At 41.5% G+C, this 16,595-nt stretch overlaps 1 protein-coding gene across 1 annotated transcript in view; it reads right to left on the bottom strand.

Annotated features, from left to right (window-relative positions):
• POU2F1 (POU class 2 homeobox 1) overlaps positions 1-12,808 on the bottom strand; it is a 178,311-nt gene extending 165,503 nt beyond the window's left edge. Inside the window, exon 1 of the mRNA XM_068541191.1 lies at positions 12,758-12,808. The gene's annotated coding sequence lies outside the window, so the exon portion shown is untranslated. The remainder of the gene's footprint in view (positions 1-12,757) is intronic.
• Between the last annotated feature and the right edge of the window lie 3,787 nt (positions 12,809-16,595).

Here is a 16,595-nt window from a genome sequence, read left to right as displayed (position 1 = left end):
TGCACCACCAGGGAAGGCCCTCCTTTTTAAATTATGTACACATACATGAGAGGGGCAGGCACACCTGGGGTATGAGCATGGATGTGGATGCACTGTGCATCTAATTAGGGTACGTGGGTCTGCACACGCACAGGAGCACATCCAGGAAAGGCGTTCAATCACTGAACCAGCACCATACTGGGTCTTATATCAGGACGGAACTATTAAGATGTGATTCCAGCATCATGGAACTGGCAATGGCTCTGACACTACAGTCTAATCCTCTGAAATCACACCATTTCTTCCAGGAATACCCATAAAATTGTTAATTTGTCTTCTCAGGCTTTTGTGATGTTTACAATGTCTCTCATAACATCAGAGGATTTTCACCAATTCCTTCCTAACAGTGATTGGCATATGAGTTAATATATATTACAGTCTGCCAAAAAAGCCTTCTTGGCTGACTGCATGAAGAAGCACTCAGAGGGGAGTACCTCTGCACCGTAACACACAACACACAACAACCGTGTGTTTCAGACATAAACACTGTAACAATAAACAGGGTGATATGGGGAAGGATTAAACAGGGTATATATGACAGGGAATACCAATACCATTAAATGACTAACTTATCAGAAACAATAATCAACTGTCATGTTTCTTCAACTGAAAGCTGGCTTAATTACAGCTTGGTGGGGGGAAGGGGAGTAGTAAATCCCCAGTACTTGCCAGTATATCAATTTTAAGTCACAACTCATTTGAGAAACATTAAAATATTTTACACACGTCCTAATTTCCTATGTAGCCAACAACAAAAAAAATAAATGATGCCCCAAATGAAAATTATCTGGATGTTAACATCGGCAAGTAGCTTCAGTTTAAAATATAATTCCAAAATGTTCAGGATTTACGGATTACCAGAATCAGCAATCTATATACAAACAGCTGCAAAATATTTTTATAATCAACAACTCGATATGTCTGAACGCTAGGTTAACATTAGATCTGCTAATCAATTGTCCATCTCCCCAAACTGCAAGATAGAGATGAGTGCACCACTGATTCTAGACCACACAATCTGGAACTGGGAACTGCATAAGAGCACTAAGGATAAACTCAGAAATAGCTGCTAAATCCTTCATCATTCAACTTGACTGGAAGCAGAAGTTAATGGTTAAGAGCATAGTAATGCTCTTAATTGCATACAGCTATAGCAAATAGGTCAGAGACCTAGGTGTACCACTTAGCCTCTTTACACTAGTTTTCTCACCTGAAAGATGAAGAGGATGACACCTGTACACACTTCATGGGGTCACTGTGAAGATTAATATGAAAATGCATGTAAAGCTTCATAACTGGCACAAAGACTTGGTAAACATTATTTATTATTGTTATCACTAGAAATTAATACATTTGTTAGAAGTTATGGAATCTCTTCCACAAATTTTGCCTGGGTATTTGGCCACTAAAAAAGGACAAAGATCATGAAAATAGCCTCATAATTTGGAAATCATCTTCAGCTCTTCAGCTAAATCTTACTCTTCCTGGACCAGCCAGGCCGAACTTCAGTTCCTTGAAAGTGCTGCATTTTCACTGTTTCAAGAATTATGTACATGTTGCTCCCTTTGCAACATTTTCAACCCCACTTCCTACTCCCAGACTTGAATTGTTAACTTTCAGTCACCCTTCATGTCTCAGTGTAAACACTGCTTCCTCAGACGCCCTTCCTAAATCCTTTTGTCCAGATTAGGTGTCCCTATCTTACGCTTATGTCCCTATCTTATTCAGAGTATTGTGAATCTCCCATATTTTACTCAATTAACTATGAACAGTGTTATTTAATGTATGACTTGCCCAACATGCTGTAAGCTCTGAGAGGACAGAGACAGTATCTGTCTTATTCACTACTCTTTCTCCAGTGCTGGGTGCATGGCAAGGAATAGAAGAAAGCTCTATATTTACTGAATTAAATGAATGCAGAAGGACCAGTCAGGTTGGTTAATTATAATCCAGTTCATGCTCGCATATTACAGTTCCTGATTAGCTTTACTGTCCTTGTTCATTCACATTCTAGTAAGATGTTTCAAGTTTAAAATCTAAATACTACCTTTTCAGACTCCCCATATGTTTTAGCTCTGCTGCTGAGTTAGGATCAAGCCTATCATGTTCTGTATTCTTAGTATGTCTATTAAAATGGTATTCAGATGGAAGCCAAGCTACTCAAAGTATCTGTTGTGTTTACTGGTTTTCACCCAAAAACATGTTTTGAAGAACGCCACAGCTTAAAAAGAAAAACAAAGTATGAAAATGAAACATAATTTGTCAATTTAGAATCCTATGGGCCAGAAAAGTTAAGTGATTTGTTCAACATCATAAAGCTAGATAATGCTACAAACAGAATAAGGATCCAAGTTTCCTAGTTCTCTGTTTGTCTTTCTACTATGGAGCCTTTAAGGTGCATTGAGAACCCAGTTCAAGATACTGTAAGCAATAATCTTGAAATGCAACAAGCAATCATTCAATGCTACTGAATCATTTTTTACAAACTTTTTAAAACTATGGATGGCCAGACCTCTACTTTTATTAGAAACTCAGGTGGTAAGGTCTGGGCCTCTGCATGCTGCAAAAGTTCCATGGACAAGTCTTATCCCAGCAAAGATTGAGAACCCCTAATTTAATCAATCAAGCATCATTTGCTAAATGTCTACTCTGTCCCTAGCAGTGTGTTCCTGCTCTCAAGGCTCTTAGGAGACAAGATTTACTTATATAACTCAATCAGAGAAAAAAATAAGACTGTGTATAATGAAGTGCTGAATTAGCTAAATGAACACAAATTAAGTGCTAAATTCAGACAAAGTAGGACAGAAGCACAGGCTTGAGAAATCAGCTATTTGTGGAGACAGACTAAAGGACAGATAGGTCCCGTATGATAAATAAGGATAACTGTGTTCAAACAGTGCACCCAGCAGGAGTCCTAAGGATCCTGTGGAAGGGCCTTAAGGGTCACTGTGGAGAGTAGAGGGAGGATGCTTTCACTGCCCTTGTGCCCATCTCAATCAGAACAGCTCCACTCTTACCTTTTAACATTAAGCTTCTGCCTAAAATTCATTTTGAAAAGAACTCCAATGGCCCTTTGTTTGACTCTCGTATTTACAAATGCAAAAGAAGAAGAAGATGAAGAAAAAAATCAGTGGTGAAGAAATTTGTCCCAGTCACCTGGGGGAACCCAGGTCTCCCAACTCCCAGTGCCATTTTCACTATACCACACCACATACCACGACATTCTAAGGGAGGGGACAGTGTGAGTGTGTGAGCAAAGGTTCTCAGAGAGCATCCCAAACACCAGACTGACCAAAACAGTGGGCTTACTTTCAGGTCATGTGATAGAGCTGTGAAGGGGGAGAGGAGAGGAGAGCCCACGCTTCAGAATAAATATAGCCACCCTCCCAGAACAGCTCTTCCACACAAAGTTTTACGGCGATTTTTAAAAAACTTAAAACTTGATAAAAGAAACTGTTTGTGGTGGGCCTATAAGGGGACTTCCTGGTGGAATTGTTGAGTCATGCTATGTAAGGAAGTAGTAAAAGATAAGAATGCATAGGCAGGGATGGGGGTGAGATAACAGAATGCCCTGAAATCAAGGACAGGTTTATGTTTGCCACAATGCAATACCTCCATTGTGTAGTTTTCAAGAGTATTGGGGTGTACCTCCCTCTCCCCAGGTGCTGGCTGCACATGGAAATGTACAACCTGCAGTATGGTGTCCCACAGAATCAATCTAAAAGCTAAAGCTTCTCCCTCTCTACAGCAGCACAAGTAATAAGATTGCTGATTTTACACTCGTGCTCATGTAAGAAAAACTATTACTTTAAAAACTATTACTTTAAAAATGCTTCTGCTATCAATTTGTTATTCCCCACAGCATCCCTGTAACAATGGTATTATCACCATCTTATTGTTGAAACAACTATAGAAGCCAGTGTCAAAGCCAAAATGAGATGCCTAGAATTTACAGTGTTCAGACTCAATGCTCAGTCCACACACAAAGTGGCATGTGCATATATCGCAATCCTATTATTTGTATGTTTATCACACATTTAATTCAGTAAAACTTTCTTGATTTTCACAATAAACTTGCAACCTCATAAGAGCCACCCAATCATGTCTCAAACGACAGGTCTAAAAATGAATTCATTGCCTATTCCCCCAAATAGCTCCCTCTTCCAACTCCCCTACTTCTGTTCATGGCACTGCTTTTGATAATCTAAGCTCGAAACCCTGCTATCCCCTTTGACTCTGATTAACTGCTAAACACTTTAAGGACTTTGATTATGGCTCCTCGGTCCAGAACAAAAAACTTCAATGATTCCTTACTGCCAAGCAAATGAAATCCAAACTCCTGCACCACCAACGCACAGCATTCAGAGCTCTCCAGAACAGAGTCCCAACCTGCCTACCACCACTCTCCAATATGCAGCCTCAGTAATAGCTAACCTGGAAGTCTTGCTATTCCCCAAACATGTTCTGTTCTCATTAAGCACATGACCTTGGGAAAGTCACTTAATCTGGGCTTCATTTTACTCAAAAATAAAATGGGCATAATAATATTTCCTGAAAGGAGCAAATGAGTTAATGAAAATGAGAGTGCTGCTATAAATTTCAAGGTACTATAAAAATACAGACAGTATCATTATGTCATGGTTACAGTAATTTTATTGTATTTATACCCGCCTTGCTCCAGAAAGGATATAACGTAGCCCACATAAAACACAAAATAACAGGAGTTTAAAGACGGAAGCAATAAAACAAATGCAAAACAAAACGTTAAGGACCTAAAATGGACTGGGAATGAGGCTAAGAAAAATTATGGATACCATAATTGCCTATCTAAACTTTCAGATTAATAATTTGGTCTAAACACTGTAGTTTGATTTGAAAAGGAAATAAAGTCAATTAGCTCAGTGTCCAGAAGACTAAAAACAAAACCATTGGTCAGAAATAAGTGAGTTCTTACTGTAAAGACTAGGCAAGAATTTCTCCCAAAGGTCCTTATTCTGTGTGATGTAACTGGCCAACATTCTCAACATCCTTACTATGGATTATCTATTTTCATTACATCGTTGTTAGAGTGAAAGCCTTTTGAGGTCTGGTAATTGTCTTATTATGTTTGTATCTCTATAGCTTAAAGCAATTAGTCAACAAACCACATACCTTTATTTTTATATACTGGTTTCCATGGATTCAATCTCTCCCTTCCTATTTCAAATCAGCTTGCACACCACCATGTTAATCCTAGAACACTGACCGCTTTTATCATAGGATTCCTTACTTCAAACACCTCCAATGGCCTCCCTGCACATAGAATACCTCATTTTTTACGTATACAGCACAATCTTGAACACAACCTCCCCGGCAATGTCTTCCCATTCCTCTAAATTCTTATCACCCTTTTAAATTCAGCTTAAAAATCTTCACCTTCTACTAAAAGTCTGCTCTGACTAGCAGCAATGTGGTAGAGGGAGAGATGGAGGCATGGGGAGGAGGAGACTAGAAAGTCTGAAGTCTTGCGTTCTCATCCATTACTCAATAGTGAAGAGACTGTGGGCAAGTCACTAAAGCACCTGAGAATAATGCCTCCTCATCTGTAAAGGTTTTAGGATAGATTGTATCTAAATTACCTTCCAGCTACAACAGTTCTAGGATGCTTTGGTTCCTACAAACTTGGACACACTTTGATTTCTACTCTGATCATTATTATCTATTATATATTTTAATATGTAATTACAATTATCCCTTGGTAACCACAGGTGATTGGTTCCAGCATCTTCAAGGATACCAAAACCCAGGGATGCTCAAGTTCCTTATATAAGAGGGTGTTATATTTGCATATAACTTATGCCCATCCTCTTATATACTTTAAATCATCTCTAGATTAGTTATAATCCTGAATACAATGTAAATGCTAAGTAAATAGTTGCCAGGTACAACAAATTCAATCTTTGCTTTTTGGAGCTTTCTGGAATATTTCTTTCCAATATTTTCGATCTGCAGTTGGTTGAATTCACAGATACCAAACTCACCAATAAGGAGGGCCAACTGTATACACATTGCTTTAAAATTTTTCCCTGCTAAGTAAATGCCACAGCAGTCTTCCACAGCAAAGTCTTATATTCCCTTGTTAGCCCCAAAGACAACTGGCATAGGGACCAGGTACAAAGCAGCAGATACTTTTTTGCAAGCTAAGAAATGTTTAAATAATTATTTTTAAAAGATTGATTAAAATATACTTGCCTACTGCAGTATGAATCAGCAAAAAAAAAAGCATTTTTTTCACTAAGCAGACTATTAAAATAAGTATACTAAAACAAGAAAATAGCTAAGTCACTTTTCTCTAAAAAATATATTCACTCTGCAGATTAGAAAGCTAGTCAGTACAACTCCATTTCTTGAGGAGATGACCACATGTTAAAAACAATTGAGCTGTTTTTTGCTTTTTTTTTGGCATGTGGGATCTTAGTTCCCTAACCAGGGATCAAACCCTCGCCCCCTGCCTTGGAAGCTCGGAGTCTCAACCACTGGATGGCCAGGGAAGTCCCAAAAACAATTGAGCTGTTTAACATACACAACAAAATGTTCACTTCCTAGCCATTCCTGTTTATACCTTCTATTGCAATGAGAAAAAGCTCACCAGTCCAAAGAAAAAAAGGCCTACCCATAATTTTTATTATTTTACCAACTTAATGATTTAACTTTATACACTAGAGCTATGACTCCAACATAAAAAACCAATAAAGTTACACAGAGAATTATGAAATAAATCATGTGACAAATTAAACTGTGCTTGCAAGGTCTTTCAATATCACAGGCTGAGTAAATCTACTACCAACATTCACACTGAGCTAAGTTTGGTGCTTCACATTGTCATTTTAAAAATTAATATTATGTATCCCCTTCTGGATGAATATCTAGTTTCCTGGATAGTACTTTAAAAAAGAAGCTGATAAATCTAGAGGCTTGCTGATTTTTCTTTTGCTCATTGCTAGGCCTGTCTGCAAAATCTAGGCAACAATGAAAACTTGAGTATTTGCTTAACTGGGAAAAAACAAAAAACAAAAAACAAAGGCGTTTTATCAGTCACCGAGTACAAATAAGACATCTTATCAATGCTCAATAAATTAATATCCTGCGGTAAAAACACAGAACTCTATAAACAACATGCATTATATGTAAAGAGCTTCTTCACATCAGAGGTTCTGAAACTCAAGACAATTCTCATATTCCAAATTCTAAATATACTGTACATGGATCGGTAAGTTAAGCACTGGCTCCACTCATGCTATTTTTATTTCCATTGCCATTACCACCAAAAGAGTTTATAAGGGCTCACTGCCAGTTTAGAACATAGTCAGAAATATTTGAGTACAAAATAAAACCAATTTATTCCTAAGAAGAAATATAAATCTACTAAGTTATCCAACTATCTTTATTTACAAAATGTCAACAATGTGCAAAAACATTCAGCAAAAGAAGATGGATAAGTAATCTGTGAACCATAATTATTACCTCTTTCAACCTTGATTCCACTCAAAAAGATATTTTTAAGCAACACAATCAGGATAAGAATTAAGCAAAATTCTGGCCCAAAGAGTTCCCTATAAAGAGGAAAAGGACGAAAGGATTCATTTAGGAGGGATACAGAAACTCAAATAAGGCAGATGTATAACAATCAAATCCACACCCTAATACCTAATATTAGATTTCCTTGAGAAATAAGTAATAAACGTGTTTGCTCAGGCATTTAACATTAAAGGAGGCAACAGAAACAAGAACATGGGTGGCCAAAAAGGGACATGTTTTGTCTGTGACTTGTTCTGCAAACAATAATTATTTGAATAGTTCTAAATACAATCATTTCCATTAGGAAAACACATTCCTGCTTACAATTAGGCTTCATAGTAAGTCTTTACTAATCACAAAAACTGTAACTGAACCAACACCTGTATAAAAGCAAATTAATGACAGTCATACACCGGTATTTCAGTATTTTAAAAGAAAATTGATTTTAATAGTGCTTGAAAGAAGACTAAAGCTGTGGGCTTTCAACATTAAAAACAAAACAAAAATAACTGATAACATTAAGGCAATCACTACTACATTATATTATAGTCCTCCTAGTACAAAGGAACAGACATTCATGAAAGTGAGAGACCAATTTTAAAAACACAACTTAAACACACAAACCCACACACCTAAACTCAAGATCAAGCAATACAGATTCAAGAAATTTTAAATGTTTCATTTTTAATGGAAAATACTTATGAAAGGCAACATTCAAATTTCCAGTTCTGTCATTTTAGAACCACCTGCTTAAGATATTCAAGGCTCCTTTAAACATCTTTGGTGGCTTTATAAGAGCAATTTAACATTGAGTCCTAAACTTATTCCAAAATCCACTGACCAGATGAATACCAGATTAACAATTACTTCAACCTACGCAGCAATGAAACACATTTTATTCCTTCTTCTTTATACTGCCTATCGAAGCAGAGAACAGTGAATTTAAAATATGGCAGAATATTACACCATTTAAACCTGAATAATAGTCGCTATTTGTTTTTTCCTTGACTACTGGGATTTTCGACAATGACAAAATGAAAGGAATTCGAAATTAGTTTGGGGCCGAGGTTGAAAATTACTTGAACAGTAATGGCTTGGAAGAAGAACGGTCCTTTTAGAAATTAAAAATATTTGGTCAGCTGTCACATAAATTTTCAAGACCTAAATTCATAAGTACCATTATAACTACTAGATGGAGCAAGTTAAGAAGGAAGTAACAATGGGTTTTCTGAAAACTTGTGGGAAGCCACCTGACAGATACAAAAGGAGACAGGCAGGTTATAAACTTATGAAGGCTCAAAAGTAACCTAAAATACTCTATCAAGCCTGGCTCACAAGTTAGTTAGGAATAAGTCACAGCAATTCTACCACATTCCCAGGACATTTTAATCATCACTTTAAGATAAACTAGTTAAAAATATGACGGAAAATGTCTGACAGGAAAATCTAATAGGTCAAAAATCATATGTGGAATCACTATCTCACAGTGGAACAATTTTAAAAATCACTAATCAATCAAAATAAAATGCACAACTTGTCCAGACTAAATTAAGACAATCCAAAAAGAATTCTGAATTATTTTTTTTAAAAACTGTTTGCAAACAACACGCTTTACTGTAAGTATTCTACCTTATTTTAAACACTATAATTTCAACGTAACAGAATATATAGCCCTCATCCTCGTCAAGTTCACTTTACTCATTGAAATAACTTCTAAGGCCAATATGATCTCTCCTTTATCCCAGGCTATGCTCTGATTAAATCAAGAAACACAGCTTCTAACTGGAGTTTGGGGGATTACAAAGAACCTATCTAAAGCATGCTCATGGATCACTTCTATGATTATACTTATTTAAAACCATAGTCTCCAACTGAGAATTTGAGGAAATGAATTTTTACAATAGCATGGAAAGCCAACCAAAATATAAGGCCAGTTAACAACAGTCATCCTTTCCTGTATCACAAAAACCGTAAGAAAGAAATTTTGTTTGTAAAAGGCAACGTACATTTTATCATCTTGGATAAAATATCTACAGCCTTGGTAGTGGTTAAATTGCAGCTATAAAGGAAATTGTCCCGAGATAAATGGTTTCCCTATGAGAAGGTTTCACTGCTACACTTCACCTCGGGACAATAAATCAAATTAGCTGCACCTTGTCCTCTGTCCAATGACATCATCAGTTTGACCACATCTTGGGAATCGGGTGCAAAAACATATGCTATTGAAGGCATGAAATCATATTACTGTTTTTTTGTCTATCCAACCTCATGCTTCAGGTCTCTGAAGCAGTTATTCACCTGAACATTCTCATGAAAGCTACAGATTTTTTTTTTCCTGCTGCATTCAGGCCAGCCTACTGGAGGTAAAAGAATAGTAAGAACTGGTTATTTGAAATTGGCTTGCTTTTAGCCCATCAAATCTAGAATTTTGTTGCCAATTAAACAGAAGACTAATGTCTCACAAAATATGTATCTCGCAACTGACCATCAAGTGCCTTAACATAATTTCAAAGATTAAACACATTGGTGTTAAACAACACTTCTCTGATACTTTACTAGCCGAGGTTAAAAAACTACCAATGAGAAGCAACACCATGTTTTTAAAAAAACACATTAGAACTATACAAAATAAAAAAGAAAGAAAACTTTACCGAGGGAAAGCCCCCAAATCAAAATTACTATTTCTTTAAATCGCAAAAGTTTATCTGCCTTTCACAGACCAAATGTCCTAAGTCTACATAAAACATAAAATCAATCCTGACAACTTAAAGAAAGAGGGGTCAGTGCGCTGGGAGGGGAGTAAGTTCCAAGATCAGGGTAGACACAGTGCCTGAGTTTATTTCTATTTTCACTCATTTAACCATGACACAAACACTCAAAAAAAAAACATAAACCCATTTCTGTTTTCAGGAGTGCTACAATTAAAATAAGCAAGTCTATGACAGTGATAGCACAAAATTAATATCAGCCCATTTTAAATTAGAATGAAGAGGCTGAAAAGGGAAGGCAGCACTGAGAAATTTTGAAAGTGCTGTTAATTGGAATTTCTAAAATACCTACCTATTCTACAACTCCTAGAAAAAAACTACTGGATTCTACAAATCCTGCAGACCTTTACAAAGCCTTAAAGTGTTTAACTTGGGGGTAGGAGCCAAGGGGCAAGGGTGAACTAGCCCCAAAACAAAGTGATTTATTTGTATTAAACCAAAATAGGTTTCATTCGCCTCTGAAAATGAGAAGTCATAAATTTTTTTTTTCTTAGGCCCAATATTACGGCAAACTGTAAGAAAGTCTTTTTAAGAGAAAACAAAACACGACAGAGCTGATGCTTAGCTCGGAGCTGTCTGAACGCTGCTAAGGCCCCAAGAGGGTTTGTTTTGCCCGCGGAGTAGGGGTAAGTGTGTGGAAGTTGGTGGGGGGGAGAGAGTCATTTTGGTTATTAGTAAATAAATCAAGCGGCAGAGAACATGAGGCCTAGGCCACTGCTAGAGGAGCCAAGGCCTAGCTCTCCCCCTTCTCTTCCCAGCACAGCCTGGGTTTGATCTCAGAGCCCTGTGGATTGCCAAGGAAAAAAAAAAAAAGAATCATATCGAACCACAAAAGCACATGGGGCGAATGTAAAATATAAACACGGCGTTGGGCTGTGAGTGGCTGTTATTAAAGGTCTGAATTACTAAACATGAGAGGCGGGGAAAGCCAGGCGGCCATTTCAATAATATAAACCTCCCCGAATTAGACATTATTCAAATGAGAGAGGTTCAGCTAACCAGAGAATCAAGAGGACCCAGCACCCAGCAAGAAAACAGGAGTACAGAACCAGGGAGGGGGAACCCCGCCCCTACCCAACTCCCAACCAGAGAGGGGAAACCAAGAATATTATCAACTTGTCAGCCCAGCCGGTTCTGGGGCAGGGGCAGGAGGGCAGCGCTTTACATCCGAGTTCCTGGGAGGCCTGCGGGCGCTTCTGGGGCCTGGGAGTGAGAGGCCCTCGAGGGCCCCGGGCCCCGTCGGTCCGGGTCAAGAGCAGAGGCGGAGGGGGGATGGGAAGGGGCAGGGGGAGACAGAGATCAGACCACGCCAGGCACCTTCAGCCCAACTCCCTCGGGAATCCACGGCCGCCCGGGGACAGGGGGCTTTCCCAGGACCCACTGAGACCCCTGACCGCTGGCCCGGAGCACATGGGGCGGCCCGGCAGGACCTGCCCCTCGAAGGGCAACTTTCCCCAAGGGCCGCTTTCAACCCAGTCCGACCCCAAGGGGGAGAAGCGGACCCCTGCGTGAGCTCCCTACCCCCTCCGCCCCGAGGCCACCTCGCAGCGCCCGCGACCGCTCACCCCTACCCACCTACAGCGCAGGCCTGGCTCGGGTCAGGCCGCTACACTGGAGATAAGTGGGGCGCGGCCGAGGTGCCCGAGTCCGTGACCCCCGGGCTCAGCCCCGCTCGGACCCCTGTGCGGCGGCGGGGCTCGGGCGCCGGCAGGGCGCTCTCCACCGGCGCACCCCCGGCCGCCCTCCGGGCCGCCCCCCGCGGTGAGCAGCGTCCCCCCGCCCCGGCCCGCTCCCGGAGGGAGGACGCGTGCGGCTGTCCGGCCGCCGGGGTCCGCTCCGGCCCCGCCGCCTCCCCGGCATTGTGCTCGCCGCCACCTCCATTCCCCCTCCACGCCCCCCCCAACCCGCGCCCGCCCGGCCCGGGTCGCCCGCCCGCGCCCCGCCGCGCCCCGCCGGCCCAGCAGCTATGAATATGTAAAATGTCTTTATTGTCCTCTCCCTCTGCCCCGGCCCCGCGGCCCCGCCGCGGACCCGCTCGGGTTCGGGCTCGGCTGCGAGGAGGCGGCGGCGGCGGCGGCGGCGGCGGCGGCCGGCTGAGGAGGAGGGCCGGTGCCGGCGGGCGGGCGAGCCGGCAGCGGGGTGGGCTGGGGCAGGAGGAGCGCGGTGGATCGCAGCCCCCTTTGCCCCTTGTCTTCCCCCTCCGCCTGGCCTCTCCGAGCCTCTTTCCCCCTCCGTTCGGCGCCCGGCGGGGGCTCCGTGCTCCCCGGCCCCCCATCTCCCCGCCGTTAATTATAATAATCCTGAGTACTAATAAATTATGCTAAGTCGCGGGGGGGGCAGCGGGAGCCGGGGTTGAGTATGAATATGAATATGTAAAATGCTGTAATGATTACCTGCTGCTGCTGCCGCCACGGCTGAACTCTCATCTTGACTCGCTGCTCCTCCGTCCGCCATTTTGAATATTTTAACCAAAATCGCCCGGTCGATAAACCCTCCCTCGCTCCGGCTCCCCTCCCCCCTCCCGCCCTCCATGCCTCTTCCCTCCTCTCTGCCCCCTCCCGCTCTCTCCTCTCCCCGGGCGCGCGCCAGGGGGCGCGCGAGGCCGTCCCCTTGGAAGAGCCCCACCCCTTCGGGCGCTCTGCGCACGCGCCCCCTGGCCGCTGTGCCTCTTCAGTAGCTAAAGCGCCCTCAACCTGCCAGTCATCCCTTCGCTTCTTTTTTCCTTCTGGGCTCTGCACATGCGCGACTTTCTCCTCGCGCCTGTAAGGCAGTTCGCGCATGCGCTACTTCCCCTTGGCTGCCTCCCGTTGCGTAATCTGTGAAGGGTAGTACAGGGAGCACTTGTGCCTTGTTACTATCATCCCTACTCCTCCCGCCTCACTCCCCTCCCAGTTTTACTCCGGCTTCCCCCAGTGGCATTCTAAAAGAAGCGCAGGGGACACAGCGGCCAAGAGGGTGGAGAAGCGTGGAGCGTCGGTGGGCGGACCAGCCCGCGTCCTCTACGCTGCGCACTTTTTAAGGCTTTCCGCGCTGTTGAAACACTGACAACAAAGGAGGGGCCGTTCCCCTCTCGGTAATTTCCGGCCCTATGGGCAGGTAGGGGCGGAAACGCCCTCCGCGGGGAGCCGGGCTGGAGGCACCTGCTGGGCCACGCGCGGGCATCCCGCTTTAAATTTGAATCCGAACTAGTCCCCGCCTCCAACCCTGCGAATGCTGGAGAGTCGACCCCGCTAACGCAAGGGGGAGTGTCCTGTGGTTGTTTTAATTAGCCCCAAATCTGTTCTGCTCTATTTGTGTCTAACACCGGGCTGGCTTCCTCGCTAGCTGGGAGTTTTATTAAGTCGCTAATTCCCGCCCCTACCCTTGTTTCACGCGCCTCGATCGCCGCTCACCGGATCGAAAGAAATAGCTGACCCCCCGGTCTTTGGATAGGCATTCTCCCCTTCCTTTCGCTTAGGAACATCTTTTAAAACCTAGCAGTAAACTGGAAGCCGACGACCTAGTAAATAAAAATGTCGAAATCAACGGTAGCTTCATCATGAATTTTACTTCGCTGCTTCTCAGAGTAAATATGATAAGTAGGCGTTTTCCGTTGTAAATATCTTTCTTTGTAACTAGTCATAATGTTCTAAGATTTCTTTATCTTTAATGGTAGATTTTCCTGGACAAGACCCAGGTCTAATTATTTTAGAAATTTTTAAGCCCTATGACTTTCCCAGTTTTTTAAAAGAGAAGTGTACTGTATTTCATGGTTACCAAAGAAAAGTAAAAAAAAAAAACAAAAAAAAACTAGATAGTCTGTCTTGATAAAAATGACTGTAAAGTTTAAATTGGGTAGGATTACAGATTCTACATTGAGAAAAAAACTGATCTCTAGGAGATAGCCAGCAGTTATTTTAATGGCTAAAGTTTTAATCATGGGTCTTAGCCTGCTAATTGAATTTCTTACACTGTGCAAGTACAGTTAAAGCTATTGTCAGTGACAGCCAATGAATTTCGGGTGGTATTGATTTATTCATGGCAATTAAGCCCTAGGGTGTATGCATGACTGTTTAAACCAAATAATTGGGCTACCCTATAATCTAATTATTTCAAACTACACCAACCAACACACGGTTAAGGAAATGCAAAATTTAATCATGTTACAATTAATCTGTAAATATGGCCTGAGTTATATTCACCAGCATTACTCTACGGAAAGTCTCAGAATCATCAACCTATTTGAAACAAGAGTTAAGTACATGGCCCTGGTCTGAGGGCAACAAATTTGAAATCATCTTGACTAAAAAAAAGAAGTCAAATACCCGTATTTAAATTCTTATCTTCTGTTTAATCTTTGTTTTGCTCTTTGCTTCAAAAAGTAAATTAATATGACTTTCAGAAAGTAATTGAAGCCAGTGCATGTGCTATTCATTCTTTATTATTTTACTTCCATAAAAGGAAATTTTTATGGAATGAATTGTTATGTAAAGAATAATAGCTCTGTGAGAAAAAAAAAAAAGCTTTAATAGTCTGTATCAATGATTCATTTTCCTCTTGATGATAATATTTATGTTTCCAAATGTGTGCCCAGGGCCTAGCACAATACCTGAGCATAGTAGGTACTCATAAATATTTGTTGAATAAAAAATAATGAATAATACAGTTTTATATGTTAGGATTATTTTAAAAATTGATCAAGTCATTTATTGAACAAATATTTAGGAACATCAGCATTCTGCCATAAACTTTACTAGGTGCTAAGGATATGAAAACATGTGAGATACTGCTGTGACCTCAGCAAACTCAGTGTATCAACTATCCTCACAACTCTGGGAGGTAAGAACTCTGTTTATCCCAATTTTCCAGGATGGGGAAATTAAGACATATAGATGTTATATAACTTGCTTGTATTAGGGTTCTCCAGAGAAACAAAACCAATAGGAGATATATATGACTTTATACATATGAAAGAGATCTCTAATAAAGAATTGGCTCATACAATTACAGAGGCTGAGAAGTCCCCAGATCTGCAGTCTGAAGGCCTGAGAACCAGTGGTGTAAGTTCTAGTCTAAGTCCAAAGGCCTGATTCAACTTTATGTTCTTTCTACTATGATCCTAATCCCCTAATATCCATTTCCACACATGTTCCCTAGATTTGTTTCTGTATAAATTAGAAGACTCAAGGAGTTCTTTTGAAGTGCTGTGCACTCCCTCATAAATCAAATAATACCCAGTTCATGATGGGCAGCTCAGGTCTCGTGGTAATTTGGTAGCCTATGGTTAAGCATTCAGTCTCTACTGAAGTCCAGTAGCAGGCCAAGAACTATTTCCCAAAATGAGAGTAGTTATCTATAGAAGATGGCAGGGCTTTGATCTAAAATCCTAATGGCCTGAGATGCAGTTCAGTTGTTGGGGCCTAGCAGCATCCCTACCTACCACTGACACTTCAAGCACCTTTGGATCTGCTGGATGCTATGGCCCAAGTGGCAGAGCAGCTTGCACAGCTGTCTGGACCTGTTGCAGAGCTTTCTCTTACTCTGGGTCTCATTCAAAACGACCAGCTTTTTGAGTCACTAGGTAAGTAGGTTGGAGTAACACACCCCAAGGAGGGCTTTGTTGCACCCAAAATCCAAAGAAGCTCACTAGGCATTGTGCCTCTTTTTTATTTGTAGGATATCTTGACATGCCCCACACCAGTGGACCCCTAGAAATTTCACTGAGGTAGAAGCCCCCTGAATTTGTGTCAGACTTGTTTCCCACCCTCTGACACGCAAATGTCTTACCAGTAAGTCTGAAGTAGTTGCTACTTCTTGCTCGCTAGGTCCAATCAGCATGATGTCATCAGTGTAATGTACTAGTGCAATAGCTTGTGGAAGGGAAAGGAGAGCAAGATCCAGGGAACTAAATTATAATGCACAGCTGGAGAGTTGACATACTTCTGAGGTGGGACAGTGAAGGTTTATTTGCTGAAAGCAAACTGCTTCTTGTGGGTCTTATTAACAGGGATGGAGAAAAAGGCACTTGCCAGATTAATAGCTATATCTCAGTTTCCAGGGGATGTGTTAATTTGCTCAAGCACTGAAACCACATCTGGTACAGCAGGTATAAGTGGAGTCACCACCCAGTTAAGTTTACAGTAATCCACTGTCATTCTCCAAGATCCATCTGTCTTCTGTATAGGCCAAATGGGAGAGTTAAATGGGGATGTGGTGGTAATAACCACCCCTACATCTTCCAAATCCTTGATG

This window comes from Eschrichtius robustus, chromosome 3 (assembly GCF_028021215.1).
Source record: "Eschrichtius robustus isolate mEscRob2 chromosome 3, mEscRob2.pri, whole genome shotgun sequence".
NCBI lineage: Eukaryota > Metazoa > Chordata > Mammalia > Artiodactyla > Eschrichtiidae > Eschrichtius > Eschrichtius robustus.
The sequence above is the reverse complement of the archived record's forward strand: the minus strand, read 5'-3'. Positions and strand labels throughout refer to the sequence as shown.